The sequence below is a fragment of the Anas acuta genome, chromosome 5 (assembly GCF_963932015.1).
Source record: "Anas acuta chromosome 5, bAnaAcu1.1, whole genome shotgun sequence".
Taxonomy (NCBI): Eukaryota; Metazoa; Chordata; class Aves; order Anseriformes; family Anatidae; genus Anas; species Anas acuta.
In genome coordinates, this window is record NC_088983.1 from 52,469,886 (window position 1) to 52,491,933 (window position 22,048).

At 45.3% G+C, this 22,048-nt stretch overlaps 1 protein-coding gene across 7 annotated transcripts in view; it reads left to right on the top strand.

Annotated features, from left to right (window-relative positions):
- Positions 1–22,048, top strand: part of TSPAN18 (tetraspanin 18) — a 118,009-nt gene that overhangs the window by 13,116 nt on the left and 82,845 nt on the right. For 4 of the 7 annotated variants that reach the window (XM_068684727.1, XM_068684729.1, XM_068684725.1 and 1 more), the window contains exon 2: positions 15,696–15,801. The gene's annotated coding sequence lies outside the window, so the exon portion shown is untranslated. Of the gene's footprint in view, positions 1–15,695; positions 15,802–17,664; positions 17,810–19,293; positions 19,431–22,048 lie in introns of those variants that run through there. The other 3 variants (XM_068684731.1, XM_068684732.1, XM_068684733.1) reach the window with 3 other exon arrangements.

The following is a 22,048-nucleotide window of genomic DNA, read 5'->3' on the forward strand; positions in this document are numbered from 1 at the left end:
TGAAAGTGGCCACAGGAAGGCATTGTGTTAATCTTATTTTTGTTAACCACACCAGCCGCTAAAACAGTTTGTCAGCGTGTTTTTATTTATATTTTTTTTTGCACAGATAATGCTTAAAGAAACAAATAATTTAAAGATGTTTTACTCTTACAAATTGACCCCAGATGGGATTTGCTTCTGTACCTCTGCTACCTTCTGCTTATGTGGGTGCTTTGCATTTGCTGGACTGAGACCAGACTTACAAGGTGCAGTGGATGTTACATGACAATTGAGGGTATTCCTGTGGTATATTTTTTTTTCCCTCACCAGCTTCAGTTAAAAAAAAAAAAAAAAGTTGTAGCTGTCCTCAGAGAAGACAGAAGTGGGTTTTTGACCACCACAGGTTTTTAGTACGGGTTCTATTTCTGCACGGGATCCCTTGTAATCCTTCTTGGAGGGACTACGCAGATACTACAATTAGAACATCCCTAGAGGTTCTTACCATATTTGTGTCATTTGTTTGTTTTTTTGCTGTCAGGATGTTTGCTTTGATACATATTTACTCCAGAAACTTGGTCTAAAATGGAAGCATGCAGCTACTTGATAAATAAATTGAAAGGTCACTGTGGAAATATCTGATCTTGAGCCCAAATGAAGTTCAGTTTTCTTAGACCAGTGTATCACTTGAGGAAGAAACAGAAGATGCTTTGGATGAGATGCAGTAGTAAAACTTCTGTCCATGTACTTGGTATTACTGGCCTTTATGGCCATTAAAAAGGGGCTGCGTGATCTCGTGAGTCAGGGCAGAGGTCCGGATTTCCTCTGCTCAGCTGTTGATTGAGTGTTTAGTTAGTTAAGCTCTGTTCCTGCCCTTCTCTCTCTCTCATTTAGCTGGCATACAGCTGTGTCAGGACTTCTGAGGGTATCTGCATGGTGCCTGATGTGGTCTGGGGTTTGTCCAGGTTAGTCTTCGGGAAGCGGTGGGAGAAGCATCTCGTTGATCCTGGGGAAGTGGAACCGAACCAAGCTGCTAATGCGAAAAGTCGCGTAGCATAGCAGAGATAATAATAGCTCTTACATCCCTTCAAACTTCTCACTTGAGTCATAAACAGCTTTAAATGAATTTTATGCCGTTCCAGATGTCTGGAAAGCCAGCGGAACAGCTGAGCGGGTCAGGGTGTGGGACCATATGGCCACTTGTTCTGTGTGGTTCAGTGGCACAGCCCCACAGGGGCTGGGGAGCGGTGGCCGCTCGGGTTGTGTGTGTTGTGCATTATTCCCGTGCCGAGCCTTTCTCCAGCTCTGCGCTTCTCAGAAGGCTCAGCAATGAAATTGTAATGCTAGCAGCTTTTTTTCATGGCCCGATGCCCAGTTTGAAGAAGGGTGATTTTGGTCATGTTGCTAGACGTACGTATTTATGGCCCCATTTTATCTGTTGAATTTAATCTGTTCGGGTATTTTTAACATTATTGTGGAAACAGTTACTATATTTACTCTTTATGAAAAGCGCAGTGTAAGACGGTCCACGAGGAGGGAGTTCGGAGTAATAAAGATTGCACCAAATGATGGTGTCTACGCTTCTTCAGGGAAAAAAAAATGGACTAAATGAGCTGACTGGCAGCTTGCCTGTTCGTGAGACATGGCCCTCGCAGGGCACTGAACTGGAACGCGGTATGCTGGGAAAGCAGCGATAGGATTTGTTCTTGGCTCGCTTGATGGCACATCTCGTTTTCTTGGGGAGTGAAGAGAACCAGATCTTCTTGTGCACGGAGCTGTTACGCCTGGCCTGGGCTGGTTTCTCAGACCTGCTGGGAACCTGTTTCTCATGGAAGTCTCTGGGACCTGTGGGTACCTTTCAGCTGAACTTGCCAAAGCCCGCTGCCAGGGTAAATGGGAGAGCAATACGGAAACTCAGGTGGCATCTAGAACAGACATGCATTAGAAATAATGGAGAATGAAGGACTCAATGTCCCAAAAAGCTCTTAAGAGGGCTGGATTGGGATGTGATGTATTTTTGAACCGCTGGGTTCTTGTTGTTCCTGTTAATGTCAAGGGGGATTCTCAGAGCCGCCTGAAACGAGGCGCTTATCTTGTGTTGATCAACAAAGCTTTTGCTTCCTATGGGAATGTGGCTGAAGCACAGACATGTGACAAGCATCTTCTGGAGCTGCACCGCACTGTTTTCCAGAATGAGATGCAGGAAATGCTGGGAGTTACTTCTGCAAATGCTCAAGGCGTGAGGCTGGAAGGACCGATAGATCTTTGACCTCTGTTTTCCTTCAGCCGCCTGAGACCCAGCTTGCTGATGTGATGCGTGACTGGGTCGGCAGGCCTGGAAAAAGACCTTCCAAACAGATTAGGATTTGAGCTCAGCATGGTGCTTTGCCAGGTTACCAAAAACAAAACAAAAACAAAACCTCTTCTTTTAAACATTTGATGGGTCACATCAGTCATTAGCAAGTCTGATGAGATTAAGAAGAAACAGGCTTCCCAAAGGTGGATGGATGAAGGTTGCTATTTTTTCTTTTTTTCTCTCGCTGTGCTGAAAGGAACAGAAGGTTTCGTGCTTTGCATTTTGTGTGTTCATATTTTGATACTGCGCTGGGGAAGGCTTGGCAGGAGAAGAATCAGTTGAGTTTACAAACATTAATTTTCTTTGTTAATGCCACTACAGGTACTGAAGCATTGCAGTAGCCTCAGGGAGCAGAGGGCATTGGGCAGCGAGTGGGACTCTCAAGTCCTCTCAATGATTTTGGTGCTCAGAACTGGGGAGTACAAATACCAGAACCACCAGTATCAGCCTGATGTGTAGATAAAGCCTCTTCCTATGTGGGCAACTTGCGTTGCTTTTCTGAGCATCTGTTTGGCCAGCTGTGAAGATGTAGACGGTTGCCTCAGCATGTGGGTGTGATGCATGTTCCTGTTAGCTAATCTCGGCGATGTGCGTTGGCGTTGAGAAGCCTCATGGCTTGCAGTTTGAAACCGTGAAGGTTTAAAGTGGTGTCAGCCACAAGCTTGCCTCCTTAGGAAAGAGAAGTACCAGCTTGTCGTCCCTCTGGAGCAACAGGAGCCAAGGGTTTGTGGGCTGGAAGAAGAATTTACCTAGGATGGAGGACGTGAGAGAGAAGGGTGCCTCATTCTAGCCTTTTAAACGAAGTCTGCATGGTTTTACGTGGAGCTCTGTGAAGATCTGTCTGGGGCTGGATTTCGCCCTTACACCACAGGGTGATGCAGTTGCATTTCCTTTTGTTGTTTTTCCCATCCCGTCCCGTCCCCCCCACCTCAGCTTGCTTTTTATGATCAAAGCTCCACTCTTTAAAGATATGCCAGTGCCATGTAACAGCGCGCAGAAAATCCCCTATGGGGAACAGTTCTGATTAGACATTGAGGAATTCTTTAATTCTCTTCAGACTCCTTACTATTAGGAACATCTTGTTGACAAAAGGTGTGGCTTTTCTCCTTGCTGTTGCTGCCTCTTCCTTGGCTCTCTTCCTCCCCAGATGATATGCTCATTCCTTTTGCTCTCCCGTTGTCTTGTCTTATATCAACTTGGGTCCTTGGTTCTTGCATTCAGCTCATTCTTTTATCTTCTACAGCACTCAATGAATGCTTAAAAATAATAAATATTAATAATAGAGTTCTTTGAACTGGCAGGTTCTTTAATGCTTAAGCTCACCTTTTCCTGCTGCTTATCCCCTATTAAAAGTTGCTATAATCTGCAGACTGTAACCGTAATAACTTCTGCCACAGTGGTTGGGTCTGTGACAAACGTAGGATTATAGCTCCAGGTGGGGAAGTGGCAGTGGGAGCAGGTAGCCTCAAAGGCACAAAGATGTTGTTTCAGTTGAAATATTCTTAGCAATAAAGGAAGAGAAGCCAAAAAACGTAGATAAATAGTTCTATTCCCACACTAAATAGTCCTTCTTACATAGGTTTCCGCAGAGTGTCAGTGACCTATATAGGATAATCCTGTATTGCACGTAAAATCCTGCCTTTAGAAGAGGAAAAGTGTTCTTTCTGGAGAATTTATTTTAAGAAGGCTGTACTTTTGGAGATGCTTTCAAGTGAGCTCAGAGGAAGCATCTCAAAACAGCAAGACAAACTGTGTCATTACTGGGTGTTTTCTTTTAATTCCCTCTCAGTCAGGTTAACCTCTCGCTAGAGCTACAGAGGAGAAAGCTGCTGCCTGCCCCCGTGCACAGAGTTGTCCACGTAACGTCCAGGCCAGGCTCCAAAGTTTTCACCATGTGTATGTACACACACACACACACTTTTGGACATCAGCAGCATTTTTACTGTCTCAGATCACACAGACGAGGGAACAAGTAAAGTAAACAGGAACGAAGTGCGTGAGGCTTTCCCACCACACCTCCTTTCCTCTGTTAAACAATACAGCTAGAAGAAGAGAGAATCCTGAAGCATCAGGGCAAGCTTCAGGAAGCCTTATTTGTTTCCTGGCGTGGTGTTGGAGTGCCCCTGCTTAGGGAAGGCGAGCTGTGCCGAGGCAGAACCTCTGTGGGGTGGGTTGCTTCCCGGCTGATGTCTTCAGCAGAAACCACACAAGGTACTTCTTAAGGCTAGGACTGGCTGGGAGTTTTTCAAGGAGACTATTTGCATGCAGAAAATGCTGATTTATTGAAACCAATACTGCTTTGTGGGAAAGGGCTGGTCTCCGCTCAGTTCTCCTTAGGTGAATTTCTTGGGTTTGGAATAGAATTTCTTAGTCAAAACACAGATGCTGGCTGGGAGGCAAGTGGTTTCGGTTTTTCACCTATGCTGTCACAGATCCAAAACAGGGTCCTGAAAGCAGGTTTCTTACATGCCAGATATGTATGTCCTAACCACAAGACTGGTGTTCTCGTGCACATGGGTTTTTGCATGATGAATTCCAAGGTGGTTTCCATAGCTTAATACCTATGGGAAATAAAAAAAAAAAATAATCTTAAAACCTCCTCCCTCCCCAAAAAAATGTGCTGGGGTGAGAAAATAGATTGCTGTCTACATGTCCTTGTGTTTCTCTGTGGCCTTGCTGTCTTTCTTCCCTGGTTCTGCAGGTTTGTGGCTGCCCTGGATGTTATCTTTGCAGGGTGGAGAGAGAAATCTCTGGAGACCTTAAAAAATAATCAGCACATCAGTCAGGAGAGGGGAAGAGTGACTGTCCCTAAAGCACTTCTGGTATATTTTGGCAGGGTCAAGGCTATACAAGTGAGAGTCTGGTTATAGGACAAAAATGCTCCTAAACCCCTGCCCTCTCCGTGGAGTGCTGTTAGAAAATGACCTGAAGCAGCCAAGGAAAATATAGCTGAACACGGCTGATGTGTTTGTGCCTGGGCCATTGTTGTTGGGCAGGGTATGAAAAAATAACGCTTAGGGCAGGAGAGGAGCTTCTTGGAACAGGATGAAACACTCTCCTGCTGGTTTGATTGCTGTGAGCTCAGCAAAGGAGGGGTAGCACGTGGTTTCAGTACGAGGCCTCTTTCTTCCAGTTTCTTCCCTTCTCCTATTTTATGGAGGGGAGAGGAAAGTGGTCCTCTCTTCGTACGTTCTTAATTCTCCTCAGAGTGAAAAGAAAGCCGTGTTGAGGTCTCCAGAAAGCTAGGTGTGTGCTTAACTGGGAGATTTGATCTCTGTGGTTGTTGTCTGCAGAAGGCTCCGGATGTGGTTGTTGAGAGCAGCTCAGGCACCTGAACGCGGATGTGATGCTTGGCTGCAGAAGGCAGCTTCTTGGGGCTTCCTCTATGGTAAAAGGTGAAGTTGCAGAACTGAGGTGGTCGCTCCAGCTCTGACTGTATGAGAATCCCACTTTGCCTTCTCTTGGTATTCTTTCTTCTTCCATCTTTCAAAAAAGAAAAGGTGGGACGTGGGTGGAGGGGTAAGCTGGTGGTTGGAGCTCCAACATTGCATAGGCAAAGGAGAAACACTCCCTTTTAGAGGCAAAATGTTCCAGGCTGTTGCTGTGTAATTGAGGTTTAAATAATGGCTGTTTCTGGAAACCAAATGCATCCTCACGTGGTCTCTGCTAACCTGTTTAAAGAAGACTTCTGTTCGTATTGTGGTAGATGAAGAGTCTGAGCTTGCCTCCTTGGTTTACCTCCTCCTTCCCCGTCGAGTTGAAGTAGGAGGCGCAAGGTGTGTTTGTACCACACAGTATCACGGGGCAGCAGAAGGCCCAAGAAGGTGACATCCAGAACCAGGATGTCCATACAGCTCTTCTGGCTTCAGCAGGTAGGTCTGGAACCCACATCTTGGCTCTGGGACCCCCATAATGTCAGAGCAGTCCTGGGTGCGAGATGAAACTCCAACCTGTGTGTGACGATGCAGAGGTGCAGGCCCCAGGTGCAGAGTGTTTAAAGGAACAAATAAAAAACCTCTAAGCCTTGCTCTTGTGTTTTTGGTGATAGACAGGCAATACTTCTAAAATATTAGGCGACAATTATCTTAAGAAAATAAAAAAATATTTGTCTTAAATTAATCAAGTCTGAGACTTCTGTCTTTGCCTGAAACATCAGCAGATCTCTGCCTCTTCTTCTGGTTACAATCATTGGAAAAAAACCTCTAAAGAAGCCTTTAAGAAGCTGATTGTTAAGGTTCCCTAGGTCCCCAGGCGGATGACGATAAGCTGCTGTTTTTCTTCAGAGGCTTAGACTGTGCTGTTAATGATCACTGGAGCTGGGGATGATGTGAGACCTTTTTAAGGATTAGACCACTTACCCACTAAAGTCAGTTTGCATCTTCTAATCAGTGAATGACCAGGCTTCTTTGCACCCACTGCATGTCTGTATTCTGCACATTAGTCAAGTATACAGTATACTTAAATTAATGAGAAAAGCAAGCTATTGATCTAAGACTTCACACTTTTTTTTTTTCTTCTTAATCAGGGATGAAGAACTGAAAAAAAATCAAGTTAGTGAGAAAATAGTTTCATTAAGTTGAGAACTTGGATGCGTGTCTCAAAGATGTATGCTGGAGCTGGGTTGCAAATTCATCCTGCTGAACTAAGGACAGATTGCACTAGGACAGCGCTGGGGAGGGTTAGCCAAAATCCAGACCAGGGCTGCATGCCCAAACTGTTCAGTGGGGCTGCCTTGCAAAATCCTTCCTGCAGCTGGATCTGTACTGCGGGCTTCAGTGAAGAAGCCATGTAGTGGATCTGTTCCTGATAGCATCCTATAAAATTATACCTGTGGACTGTCCTTTAATGTGAAGCTGCAACCTTCAGCTGTGATCTTTGATTCTTTATAAAGTGCAGCGGTATGGAGTAGGACCAAAGATTGATTTTTAAACAGAACGTTATTAAGTGTAAGAATGCCTCAGTTCGACTGTCTTGCAGCTTCGTGACTTTGCATGGACAAGACTTATCACTTCCTCCACCTTTCCTGTTCTGCTGTCCGTGATCCCTCATCACTCTGATTTGTGATGAAGCAAGGCAAGGGTTTGTCCAGGTACTCTATTGCTTAGCAAGGAGGTGGTGAATCGGATGCTGTTGTTGAAACTCGTGATAAGGTAATTTTCTCACCCTTCCAATAGCTGTAAATGCATTCGAAAAAAAATTGACATTGCTAGTAGCATGTGTTATTGTGTGTATACTCCTGGAAATAAATCAGAGATGGACTGGTAGCTAATGAAATGGTGCAGCATTCCCGAGTGAGCAGCTTGGGCAGGCACCTGAGCTATCCATGTGCTCGCCCACCAGAGTGTTGCTCAGAATCCTCCTGGCAAATGCAGCCTTTCTGTTTTGTTTCACAGTGATTTTCTACCACTTACTTATTGAGTTTCTGTGCAATACACAGCATTTCAGTATCTCCCAGTTGCAAATGGGCTGTATCTCTGGTACCTCTTCCAGGCAGAGTCCTCTTTCATCAGTAAAATGGGCAGTGGTAATGTCAAATCGAAATGACTTGCCGAGGGTGTCGCAGGAAACTTGTGACAGACGAGAGAATGAAAAGCCTTGTTTAGAAAGAGTCACAATCACTTTCTTCCTTAATAGCACCTACCCAAATTCTTCTCCTATGAAAGACATTTCACGCTTGAAAAATGGGAAGGGAGTATTTCCTGTCTTACTGGAAGAGTTTTCCCAGCTAAATAAATAGCTTTCTCCACCGCTCTCTTGGCTGCATGTCCCATGCAGCTCAGTGTTCTGCTGTTGCTCTTCTCTTGCCCATATTAATTGTGCGTTCACTAAATTTGGATAGGACGCCCTTCTTCCTGTAAATGAGTCTTTGGGGGTGTGTGTGTTTCTCACAGGAAAAACAAAGAATTTCTGAAGTTTAGGGAGAACTGAGGGGAGAATCTTATCTCAGCCAAAACAGTGCGCGTTTTGTGGTTTGGGGATAGGCATTAGAGCATGGGAGACTGGTGGGGGTCATGGCCCTGGGATCCAAACCTCATTTTTCCCCATCTAAGCACTGCCTCTCTTGCCTTCTGACTGCAAACTTTTGACCTGTTAACTTTCTTGGAAGCATGCACAGGTTCATAACAAGTGCTCTCCTTTGAGCAGACCAACGTTTTCAGAATGTTTCCCCCAAAAAATATTTACAAGGAGGATCTAATTAGGCCTAACAGTCCTTAACACGTTAGCAACTCAAGTCCTACCATTTAGTGGCATCTCAGGAGTGCTGTGGTCCTGAAGCATTTACCTGTTTTCACTGCAGAAATCCTAATCAAAGGCACGAGGTAGTGAGATGGCTGCTTTCTTCACCCCGAGGCGATCCTGGGTGCTTCCATGAGAAAGCAGTGGTGCTTTGGAGCTGTTACAAAGGCACTTGCTGTAGAAACTTCCCAGGCACAGATGGGGAGTTGCTAAGTATTAATGCCAGTTGTGCAGTTCAACATCACAGCTTTGTTCCTGAAATTGTAATAATATTAAAAAAAAAAAATCATCTTTGATCCTGATGAGGAGCTCCGGTCCCCGAGCTTGTATCGAATCTGGGTCAAAGTTTTAATTTGATGCTGAGTACCCTTGGTGGCAGCTGAAATTAGTGGGCGCTGTGTGTGCTCAGCCCTTTGAAAGTAAAACTGTGTGTGTACGTTGTGTACAGGAGCAGAGATCTCGGGGGTTGCAGTGCCTAAGATGTTTCCCCTGTAGTAGTTTCTTAATGAAACCCCAGACAGTTTACATGGCTTCTCTTGAACTTCGGGACTCTGCTTTTCTTGAGCGTATTTGAGGCTTCTAGCCTGGCAACTCCTCAGAGCTTTCTATTAAGGTATTAAGGGGCAGAAAACCAGTTGGTTGCCTCAAGCTGAGGAGGAAATGCTAGACTTGAAGGATTATCTCAGCGCAATGAATTTTAAAGACTTTTTGCTATACATGTGCGGAAAGCTATCAAAATGCTAATGGTTCTGCGGGCTTTTTTTAACCATTTCGGTATAGAGAGCAGTTGGGGTGGTAGTGGGGAAGAATGGTGCTATTTAATGGCAAAAGGATGATCCAGCCAGAAATTAAGTGTTAAGTGGTTTTTCGTCTCTGTTAGCCAGAACTTCTGCAGCGATAAGGAAGAATGATGCTCCTGGCATCAGGACGGGATCAGGCTGGGTGACTCCTGCAGCTCCTTCCCAGGCTGTGGGAGCAGGCTGGAGGCTCGGTAAATAGCAGTAGGGACACATTTTTGGGACACACACACCTTGCCCACAGCTCTGGGGATGCATCTGTTGTGCAAGAGGTGTGCACGGCTCTGCTGTCAGCACAACCCATCCAGTTGAGTCCTGGGACCAGGTGGGTCATCCTGGCTGCAAATCCATTGCAACAGTGGAGGCATGTCCTTCGTGTGCTTGTTTGGTTTTTCACCAATAAGACTCAATTCTCCTGGCTTTCTTCCTGCACTGTCTTCACCGAGGGCAAACTCAGGCTCCAGGCTTACAGCTGAGAGGACTGTGTGTGTTTGTTTCTGGGCAGCAAGGCTTGTCTCAGGGGGGCGCACAGATCCTGGATTTGCACCAGCTCTGTGCTGCTGCGCCTGCCCACAGCAGCTGGGCTGGGTAAATCTGCCCAGGAGGCCGGCGGGCATCCTCCTCTTGGGATATTAGCTGTATCTGCGAGGAACTTCTGTTCCATTTGTTTAGGCTTTTGGCTGAGGTTTTGAAATGTCGGGAATATCTCATTCAACTCTGCAGAGATTCTGTTAATGTTATGCTTTTGGAGCCAGGTAAACACTTGGATAACTGGCGATATAAATAACTGAAATTATGAGTGTTATTAAACCCATGAGATTCTGTCATTGCTTTAGCTGTCTCTGAAATATCTTAGAGCAATGGGTCTGTCTGTGCTTATCTTTTTAATCAGGCCTAAGCAGGCACTTCCAGCCCCCAAGAGAGCCTGAATCACTGAGCTGCAGGGATATCTTTGCCATTAAGATTGCGACTTTTAGGTTTCAATGAACTTTCAGCGTATTTTTTTATTTTGTTTTTAAGGCGTATTTGCTTTTAAATAGTAGCTCTCTGCCAGCTTATTTCATATCTTCAAAGCATCGGTGTTTTCCATTTTGCAGCTGTAATCCAGAAGAGCACGGCTGCCAGCACATACCACCCGGGGGCAGGAGCAGGGGCAGACAGTAGGGGAAGGATTGCTGCAAGGATCTGCCTTGGGGCTGGATCCAGGAGGATGCCAGATGAAGCAAAGGCAAGGCAGATGGACTGGATAGCAGTAAGAGATTGGAGTAGGCTTCTTTCCCTTTCAACAAGGGTGTCGTGAGGTATTGCTTCGCTTGGGGCGTCTTGAGCTAGATTGGGTAGGACACTGAGGAAATCAGCTTTAGAGACAACTCTTTTTTTCTTGGATTGTTCTCAGTGATATGAAGACATGGCTGGTGCATAGTGAGCGAGGAATGGGGCGTTGGTGAAATTCAGTCTGTGTGTTGACCATGATTTCCTGTGTGGCTTTTAATGAATTGATTATTTTGAGTGTGTGTGTTTGGGAGAGGGAATAGATTTATTATTATTATTTTTATTTAAAAATCTTTGTGCTTTGTGTTTTTCCCAGCATGGACAGTTACAAGCTATGTACCTAAAGGCTGTTTTCAGTGTACTCATCTCTGCCTGAGTCTTACATTTCTCAGTGAGTGGCTTTAGGTATTGCGAACAATACCTTTCAATAAGAAATTATTCCCCCTGAAATGTTTCTGATCACTGGAAAAATCTCATTATGTTTTTCAATTTAGAGCTACTTACTTCCTTGTACAAAGTATATTTTGATTAATGTTGAAAATTTAAGACTGCATGCATAAGGAGATGGTTTTTATTGTGTCTGTGGTTGTTTTGCAGACAGAAGTAAGTGTGCAGTGACTTGCTTTTCTGGCCCGGAATTTCTCTAAGTACCTTCCAGTTTCCATTTAGTTTTGTGTGTGTGAAGAGAGTGGAGCCTGAGCTGCATTCTCCCACCCACCACAACCCCTTCTTCCATGCTAATGGATGACAGTATTGGCAGTGGGAAAAGTAGGACTTGGAGGAATGTATGTACGTGATGTATCAGCCTCACTTCTGTGATTAAGTATGCCGTTAATCTCTGCAGATTAAATACTAAACACAAATGCAAACCCAAATCCTTTGCCATTTATGAAGAAATCTGTTTGGAGCTGGGCTTTTGCATGAGCCTGAGAGGCAGGATCCTGGGCTGGCTCAAGAGGGAGGGGGACATGCAGTCATGGTCTGTGGAGGCCGTGTCTTAGAAGGGAACGGTGTTTCTTGGAAGGTTACCATCTTTGATGAAAAGCAGTGCAGGTGTTCATTTTATTTACGGTTGCCTTGGGAGAGTAATTCTTGTGTAAAATAGAATGGGAATGTCTGGCTTCTTCCTTTTTTTTTTTTTAATTTTTTTTTTTTTTTAACTTGCCCGCATAATTGAAAAGCCCCACTTGTGTTTGCTTCTGACTGAATGCAGAAAGAAAGGGTGCTGAAGTGCTGATTGCCAGAAACAAAACCACCATCCTGTACCAGCCTGCAGCTATTGGCCTCGCTTGCTAGAACCAGTCTGTTTCTGAGGTGAGAAGGGTCACAGGAGATCCAGCCCATGATAGTGAGCAGAGAAAGTTTTCCCATTTTCTCAGGCTGGACAGATCAGTGTCCCAGACCAGATCTCCCATTAGAGGAACAGAGGGAGCTATTTATATGGGAGCTATTCTTCCCTGAGAGATTTTGGTATTTATTGCAGCAGGAATTCTTTCCAGCAAGAATCTTCATATCTCCAGACTCTGATTGAAGAGTACCCAGGACGTGCACCAGCATGGTGGATAGGATACCTTCTGGGAAAGGGAAAGTCTTCGGTTCAAATTTTGGCTTGAACTTTGGCAAAAAGGGGATCTGAACCAGTTTGCAGTATTCCAAAATCCAGGTACTTGGTCGAATTACCTGCTGTTGGATGAGCTGTGGTGGTTGTCCATGTGTGGTCTTAGCCCATGGCAACTGCAAGGTAATGCAATTTAGCAGAACTCTCCCACTGCTAAATTAAATTACCTGACATCAGCTTCAGGGGATGAGCGTGCACATGGAGAGCTACCACAGCTCAGTTGGAGCACAGCCTACTGCTACTCCACTCTGCCATGGCTTTACTGGGGCCTTACTTGGTGGCCCAGTGACCAAGCAATAGGTAATAGCCAGCTGCAAGGAGAAGGGAGGTCTAGTTGTGCTTCCAGCTAATGGATATTGCCCGTCAATCTCGTAGTATTTTGAGGGGTTGCAGTCTGCTGAGTTTGGGGTTGACGGAAGTAGTGGTTTCCAGCAATTACCTTATCTGGTTAAAAAAAAATAATAATAATAGCTTGCCTTTCCAGCAGATGTTGACTCCTCTGCCAGTAGGGAGGGCCTGTTGCCTGTAAGAGGTATTGTTTCCAGGAGAATAAGATGTGTTTGGCACCGTGTTTCTCTGAAGGTCCCTTTCATCTCCAGTGAATTCTTGTGCTTCAAATACAGGAAACGTTATTGTTGTGGTTTTCACCCCCCTCACTCTCTCCCAAATAACTGTGAGAACTTTCTTTTGGTCCCATTTGATAGTAGACTAAGCAGCAGTCTGTCCTAACATTCAATTCCTTTATCTCTAGGAATACGAGAATGTGCTGAGTGATGGGGTCTTGCCCGTGGACAATTCAGCAAGCCATGGCAGCCTGGAGCCATGCACAATTTGTCTTCTGTAATGAGATTTTGGAAAGGAATTGGAGTCAAATAGTGTTGGAGAGGATCTCGGATGGCACTTTGGCTCTCGTGTGCTTGCAGTAGGAAGAGCTAGCTGCTAGTGAAAGCTTCTGTAGCAAGTTTGTGTCTGTGTTACCTGAGGAGACCAGGAGCTGCCTTTCCTTCAGTGGGCAGCAGGAGGACCACAGCTCCGCCTGGCCCCATCCCCATGGGTCGGTGGCTGAGCAGCACCTGGCAGGATGGGGCTCAGGGCTGGCACCAGGAGTGGGGAGCCAAGGCTTGCTCCGTGGAAACCTGCAGTCCTCTGCCTCCAGAGCTCATCTTGGGAGGGCGAGCACAGCAGCAGTGGGCAGTGCTTTTGGCAGTCCTGGCAGTTATGGTCTGAGCTGTTGGGTATTGATGATGGACACTGGCAGCACCACGGCATTATTACAGATGCTTCTGTGTCCTTGTGATTTGGCTACGTGCACTGCTTTCTTCCAAGCCAGGGCTGAGTTCTCCAATAATTGGCTGCTAGAAGCTTGTTGTAAGCCCTATTGTTCCCATTGTCTCCCAGAAATCATTTCCATTTGGCCCATTCTTTTCCCCAGCTCCCATCTTTCTCCTTTACTGGGATTCTCTGGAAACCACAGTCAGGATGTATTCCTTAAACATACATGAGGTCTAGCATCTGTTGTTTGTGACACAGATCATTGCACATGGCAGAATACATGTGCAAATTCATGCACAGCCAGCTCTCACTGCACAATGAAGATTTGGTTAAATGGGAATTAGGATTAATACTGGATTTAAGTTTCTCGTAGTTGGCTGGTAATAACCTAATCTCCTCAAAGGCTGCAGGCAGGCTGGCAGCATTCAGCTCAAGGCCGTTGTCTGCAAAACCTGAAAGAAATTGAATTTTGATACTAAGAGAGTTTAACCAGAGCCTTTCGAAGTAGTACATACACTTCCTATCCCTGTCTCAAATGCAGCCTTTTAATTTCTTTAATATATGACATTCACCTACGCTTCTAGGTCTGATGAGTGTTTGACAGTAATATTTTTTTCATTCCCTTTTGTGAAAGCTTAGAGATTCTGATTGGTTTTAGAAATGTATAAATTGCGTTCTGAAAACTGATCTACCGAAATCTCTGTATAGGCAGAGTGACATTATGTCTGTGTAGGGCAGCCAGCACTCCCTAGTTTGACGTGTGAGCCTACCTCACCTACCTAGCAGGGTGCTGAACGTCCTTCAGGTAAGGAGGCCCAAGAGGCTGCAGAACTGTGGAGCTTTTGTTGTGATGTGGTCAGTTCAGTCCAGTCTGGTTTGATTGCTGCTGTGGTACAGATGACCCGTGAGAAATGAGTTGGTGAGTCTGTGCAGGTCATAAAATGAATCACTGAATTTGAGGGTAAGGACCATGATTGGAAAACACGTTCTCAGGTGAATTCTTGCTTCTGTTTACTGTGGCTGCAATGCAATTTTCTGTGTACCCGGTCTGGACTGAAAATCAGATGTTTAGTCATCTAGGTAATCAACCTTTAATTGTAGTTACTAGTTAAGGTAGAGTTTTTGCAGGTTTAGCCCTGCATTCTCAAGCAGGATGGAGGGGTAAGGTTTACCTACATATCTGCTTTTGATTGCCTGCTTCCAGCCTTCTCTTGGATGGTAGATTTGACTGGTTCTGCCTAAACATCAAGAGCAAAGTGTTCTTCCAGCTGCATCGCTGCTAGTGGTAGCCTGAAAATGTGATGTGCTTATTTACTCTCTCTGCTTTTCCTCTGTTTTAAATCAACTGTCTGTCCTGTGGTCATGTCCCCTTTGCAGAGGGTATCAAAGATCTCTGTAGTGTGATGTATGGCACCATCAATCAAGGCGTCTACCTGGGCTATTGAGGCTGGAGGGAGAAGAGACATTGACTAGATTTGTGTGGAAAGCTCGTCCTGACACTGCCGATACAGCTCAATATCTTTATTATCAAAATGAAAATGACTTATCTGCAGAGGTGATGATGAGGTGCCTTTATCAAGACCTGAATCCACTACCAGTGTGTTTTTTTTTTTCCTCAAGTCTACTAATTCAGCCCCTACCCTGATGGATTTGATTTTTTTTTTCTGCTGCTTTGTGTTGGTCCTCCTTGTTAAGGTTGCCTTCCTCTCATTGCCACCTTATTCAGAACCTGCTATGAAAAAATCCCCTTAAAACAGATAATCTTTAAAACATCAAACATAAAGCAGGACAATTCTTCTGAGGTTTCTTAAGTTTGCTCTGTCACTGTGTTGTCATTGGATGTGACGTTGAGAAATGCACTGAAGTTTTTCCTTCCCAAGGGTTAGAAGCCCACGTGACGACTTGATTAAGATTTGAAAGACACCGACTTAATTTATTGTTGCTAATACCTCTGTCCCCATTGTTTTCAAAGAATATGAAAGTGTCAGAAACACGAGTCAATTGGAATTCAGATCTATGCAGTGGCTTACAAATCCCCTAAAGCACAAATTTGTTGAAGGCAGGTTAATGGGAAAGTGCTGTTTTGGTTTGTTTTCTGGTTTGAGAGACCATAAGCCATCCTAATCTTTTGTCTTTCAGCTCTATTTCTTTTTCTTATCTTCCACAGAGATTAATGGGAAGAAAAAGTGGATAAAGAGGGAACCCGGAGGAGTCCAGCACCCATCAGTGAAGGTTAGTAGAGAGCTGCATGAACCGTCCCAGCACGAGAGAAGGTTTGTTCTGGCTAATTAAAAGCATGCAACTTTCACTGTCCCTAGGAGACCATAGCCCTCTCCAAGGAGCCAAGCACCTTGGTTTAAGTCATGCCACAGTTCAAGGAAGAGTCTTGTGAGCATCTTAAAACTGTTGCTTTGTTCAGTATTACGAGTGGTTGGAGGGTTTGCTCTATGGCTTTTCTGTGTGTGTTTGTGTGTGTAGAGTGTTTATGCTTAGAACAACGCTGTGTAATGAGACAGAGCCACTCAGGGAGAGCCCTGGGGCGAGTGAAGCTCAGTGATTTCTAAACCTGTAAAAACTCCGAGAGCATGCGTTAATGCAGTTCTAGCCTCTAACGAGCAGATAGGGAGCCATTAAACCCCTCTGAACAGAGCTAGGGATGAGGGGGAACATCTGAAACTTCAGCTTGCATCAGTTGTATAAATAACTTGGAGAAGAACAAGCCTGGTGATAAAAACAAATCAACAAGAAAAATCAAAAACAAAAATCCTCTTACATCAGCGGATGTTTCAGCCCTGAAACGTGAGAGACTTTAGTCAGCATGAGGCCTCGAGCCCTCTTGGTCCTGACATGTGCATTAGCCAGCGGTTTGTCCTGCCACTTAGGCTGAGCACTTCTTGAAGTCAAGGAATTTATGACTGGTTTGGCTGAAGCTCTTTGTATTGCAAAAAAGAAATCGTGCCGTGTCTGTTCTTTAATAGCTGGTAGAGATGGATGGGTGCGAGTATGCTGCTATCTTGCTGATGGCACCTTTGAGAGCCCAGAATGATGGGTGGTATGTTTTACAACTGCTCAGTTGTAATTCCTTGTTCTTTCTCCAGTTGAGTCAGCTCTGTACTCAGCTGTAAGACCAAGAGGTCTGACAGAGACCCTTCACCAGCACTTGAAGCTGCACGTCAAAGCTAACTCTGCTCGGAGCAAGTCTAACTGATGGTGTTGTGCTTTTCAAAGCATTTGCAGTCTTGCCTGTGTTAGGCCAGCCAATGTCACCACAGCTAGCACAGCTCCCTCAACAGTTTTCCTTCATGATTTCCCAACTGTGACCAGGAACGCACAGCCCCTGTGCTCTGACATGCCCGGCCATCTCCGTGTCTCAATGCAGATGAATGTGGTGGGATGATCTGTAAACATCACTGGGTGTTCTGATGGTGAACGTATGCAAGCTGCTTGCACGGTGTGACTCGTTTATTTCCCCCTTCCCCATGCTCCCTGAAAGCCCAGCTGCTGCTTTATCACTCCTGATAAGCGGGTGTGTGATCCAAGGCAGAGCCATCAGCCAGAGCTGAAGGCAGGCAGGAGTCCCGCGTGCATAGTTTGGGGGCAGCTTGGTTTCTTTTCTGATAAGCCTGTGCCTCTTGTGGCAGTACAGTGCACACTCCTCTTAAACCGTAATCATAATCCTCTTTGCAGCAGGCGCTGCTATCCCCACAGGAAGCATTAGCAATATCATGAAGTGCGGAGACTTCATTGTTTTCCCCTAATCTGCGAAGGGAGCTGAGACAAGACAGAGGAAACTTTAACCTATTCCGTGCCTCAGTGGTAAATAATTAGTTTTTTGGTGGGTGGGAGAATGGGGGAAGCCTCTTACTTAAGATAAAGTAAGTGCAAGGCTCACGGGCTTATCTTGCTCTGTGGAATTCAGGAAAGGACATGTCCTTGAATTCGCCTGTCTGGCATGCCCTGTTTTTGTGTTTGGGAGAAATGAGGTCTATTAGAGCCGCCCTAAGTGATTGCTGGGTGTAAGGCACCTCTTGCCAGGAAATGATAGCTGCGCTTTTGTTTGAGGACCTTGAACAAAAGGCTTTGGATGCGTAATAATGTGCAAATTTGGGTGGGTGGGAAACGGAGAAGGTTAATAGGGCAGGCTAACAGAGGAGGAGCTGAGCTTGGGAAAGGAGGAGAGAAACACTGAGGACATGGCAGCAGACAGAGGGAGGTAAAACAGGAAAAGCAGACCCCTTTTGTCATGCTAAAGTTAATTTAGTCACCAGCGGAAATTTTGGGGTAAGTGCAAGCTGTGCCTGCTGCAATAACGGTGCTTCCAGCCTTGGCAGTGTGAGAGGCCACAGTGGCTGTTAGATCTGGGGGTGCTGTGTGCGGGTCTGTGTGCTGCGTGAGCGCTCTTCAGAGCCACGTCTGTCCCCAGGGACAGCTTGCTGTGACAGTGCTTGTGGGTGTGAATTCACTTTGGGGCACTGCGTTGCATCCTCAAAACTTCTCTTTGCAAGCTGCCTTCACAAAACCTGTCTTGTTGTGCTCGGTGCTGCAGCTGCGGTGGTGCTGCGTGTTCCCTGGATGGGGTTGACATCCAGGCAAGTGCCAGGGCTGCCCCTGCCTGGTGCTGGGGGGCAGGAGCCCGTTGCACGTCTGCACTGTCTGTGAAAGTTCTTGACTCAAAACACCCCAAGGAGAGCAAGGAAACAAAAGCTTCTCAAAAATAGCATGAGATAAGGATCTGGAGAATTTGCTTTTTGTTTCTTTCAAGAGTCCCCAGAGACTTCTTCTTTTAAGGGAAGAAATGTTGCTTTCAAGGTCGAGCCTTTTTTTTTTTTTTCCTCCAGACTTCAAAGGCAGTCAGCTGAGAGCTTCTTAGGAATGTTACATCTGTTCAGAGTAAACATGGATCGGCACTTTTTCCTCTTCCAGTGTCCAAAATTTCTGCACAAATTTTCTTGAGAGTGCAGTAAACAAGACCCAGCCTCAGAGGGGATGGATGATGCACAGTAGTAAAGGATGGAAAACCAGCAACTGGGAGTAGCTTTCTGCAGAGGTATTTAGTTGAGACACGGGTTTTATTTTCCTGGTGCCTTAATAGAAAACCTTTTAATGTCTGTGCCTTGAAATAAAATTGATTCAGAAATTGAAACTGAACAAGTGGACTGAAATGTAAACTTCTAATGCCTGCCTGCTCCTCCTTAAACTCTTCTCTTCAGCTAGTTTTGTAGCTGCTGACACATGGTCTTTTTTTTGCTTTTTATTAAATCGCTTATCCTTTTGCTTTTAATCTTAATCTCCGTGTATCAAACAGTGAAATCAACCAGTTTTGCTTTCTGGCTCTAACGCTGAACTACTGTTCCTTCGTCGTCTGATCCAAAGCCTATTGGCAGCGAAGGGGCTTTGGATCAGGCACCTGACATGCTGCAGAAAATCAGCACCGCGAGCTTGGCGGATGGAGCAGGTGGGGCCAGGATTTCGAACTAGTTTAACACAACCCTGCCTGAAAATGGTAGGAATTTATTGCTGAATTGATGAAAGCTGGCGTGTAGCATTGCTGAGAGCGTTTGGAAATCTCCCCCTCGGTAGGGTGTGTGGACACGATCCTGTCTCAAGCAGCCTTGTTCCTGACTGCCTCCTTACATCTCAAACTGAACTGCAAGTGGTTTTCACACCAATTATTTCCCTCGTGCTTCTGAATACAACTGGTGCGGGGAGGGGAGGTGGTTGTTTATGCCATTTCCCTGGTGCAGCTGAAACTCAGAGCAGCCAGCTCACGCTGAAGCTGTTGTTTCCTCTGTGCGCTTCCCGTAACGAGGCCGAGGAGTGTGAGATGTGCGATGCGAGCGTGTGGCTTTGTCACATGCATGACGATAGAGATCTTGGTGCTGTCTCGCTTCGGGTTGGGCAAGTACGTTTCATTTGTCGCTTTTGTGTGTTTTTCTTTTAAACTAGGCTTCTTAAATGAAGAAGAGCAATATTTAAGCTTCAGAGTAAATAAGCAGAGCACCCTGGCTTCATCTTGACTAATCTGTTTAACCTTCATCAGCCCAAATATTTACTCTAGGCATTGAACATCCAGGCAGTGTAATTCTGATGCTAAAACTCATGCGCTGAGAATGCTGTAGATTGACTAATCCTGCAGAATTCCAGAAATCCCTGTCTGTATAAATAAACTTCCTATGTGAAGGATTATAACTAAATAAATGCTGTGAATTCAGATGAGCGAGGCAGAAGTATAGCAGTTGGCTCTCTTGTGCCTGCTCGCTTCTGTATTTTTTATAAGGATATTCATCTTAGTCTAAAGAGATGTGTAAAGAAAACTGCAAATACTGAAGCAGAGTGCTGTCATATGCTGCAGGGAGAAAGTTTACCCCTCTGCCTTTTTACTAGCAACTTTTCCTTTATTGATTTTGAGATTGCCATCAGCTTTATTTACCTGGTCTGTGATTTTTATTCTTTTTTTGGGTGCGGTGTTTCTGGTTAATCTGTGTTCTGTAGGTCTTTGTCCCCTTCCTGCAGCTGGACAATGTAAAGAGTTTTTGAAACTGCTGTCCTCTGGGTTGAATAGCAGAGCACACAGCATCTGGAATTACAGCAACAAAGATGGCATCTTTGGCAGGCTGCTTTGTGCGTCCAGTGCAAGGAAACCCTCAGGGTAAAACTCTTGGTACAGGTACAGTGTAGGCAAGTCCTGAGCCATTTGGCTTCTGTCCTGTTACTGTATTAGTTATTCTTTCATTGCAAGATTTCTTATAAGTACAGACTTATCTGGGATCCTTATCTCAGGGATGTTCTGTTAATATCCCTTGATGTTGCCCTCGCTGTTACTTGAGATCGTTCCAGAGATGTGAAGGCTGTAAACACCCAGGGGAGAGGGATTAGGCTAGCTGTTATAAAGGGAGTAACTAAGAAGACGGGAGTTAAGTTAGAGACATAAAATCAAAACTGTTTCACGAGAACTTCCCAACAGTGTTGTTTGTTAGGTTCATGGAAAGCTAATGCATCTTGTGCCATCTGAGAATTTTGAGAGTAGTCTGCAAAAACAAAATAGGAGAAAGCATAGCTGGAGGGAGTTGTTCTCCCAGCTGATCTCACTGCTTTTGAATTCTGAGATCGTGCATAATGGTACAAAACAAGAAGGAACAAATTGCTCAACTGTGTTTTCAGGACGGCGTCTATCCAGGAACCCGGTCACTTTGTCCTACCAGACAACTCTCCCTGCTTGAAAGGGACCAGTAGGGGAAGAATTTCACCTACTTAACTTGCCATCATGCTCTGTGGGGAAATTCCCTCTATCCCATGTTGCATTAGTCGGTCCTCCTAACACTCAATCTGAGGAAGAATCACTGCGGCTAGGCAGCTAATCTCATTTCTGTCCTCAGATAAGATTGTTATCAGGGTAATTGTCTGTTTGCTCCCCCTCCTGAGTCTAATCAGAGTGGATTGTGCCAGTACCTCCTGGGGCAGAGGAACTCAGACACTGATTGCCCTCAAAAGAAAGAGAAAATCCTCAGTGTATATTTAACGTAAACTTGAGTTTTGTTAGATGTTCACAGGAAAATTGTCTGGAAATAACTTGCTCAGACATGTCTTGCACATTTCACAGTAATATATTTTGTTCTGGTTTACAATCTAGGTTCAGACAGGCAAGTTCATGTAGTGCATGCTGTGGTGAGGCTTTCAAAAGATAGTGCTGTGCACCAGGGGAACTGGTACTTTCCCAAGCCTTGGGATAGAGCAAGTTCATGTCTGCAGAGAATGCTTGCTCTTAGATGTTGATGTTCCAGCCAGCAAATAATTCTGAACAATTAGTGCTTTCTCCCTTATTTCAAAGCAAATTATGGGGGTGGGTGGATTTTGCTGATGGGGATAAAGGAGGCTCAAAGATATTAATTTTTCATACATCCTTCAAGTTGGGACTAGAGCTTTTCTCTTGATGTGTCTACCCAAGGAAGCATACTACTTGGTCTCTTTTTAGTGGTGTGCAAACCATGGATAATGCAGAACACCATCGAGATTTGGAGATGCTGTGTGCTCCCCCTTGTTTTATGGATGAGAAAGCTGAGGCGCAGAGGCATCATGAGCTGCCGTGGGGATTGCCAAGGCAGAGTTGCGTGCAGCAAGATAAGGGAGTGTGTGCCAGAGCCAGTAAATCTCGTGGCAGCTCCCCATGCCTTGTTGGGGCTACCAGCTCCAACAGCCAGCCCAGTATGGAAAGCAAAACACAGTCCTGCCCTTAGTGGTGTTGCAGTTGCAGAGATATGTCTGGCTCTATCAGACCTGTACCCTTGGATAGCTTTAACGAAGCTCTCTAGCTTCCGAGTGTGATACCTAAAGCAAGCTTAAAGGGTAAGAGCATACCAGCGAGGAGAAGGGTGCTCATAGCTGCTGAACTTGCATGCCTCGTATGTGAGAACCGCTGAGACTGTCTGATTCAATCAGGCTCAAAAGGCGCTGAAAGAAGCGGGTCCTTTCGGGCACATGCAGCAGTCTTCCAGGGGACCTTGAAATCGGTCTGGGCACAGC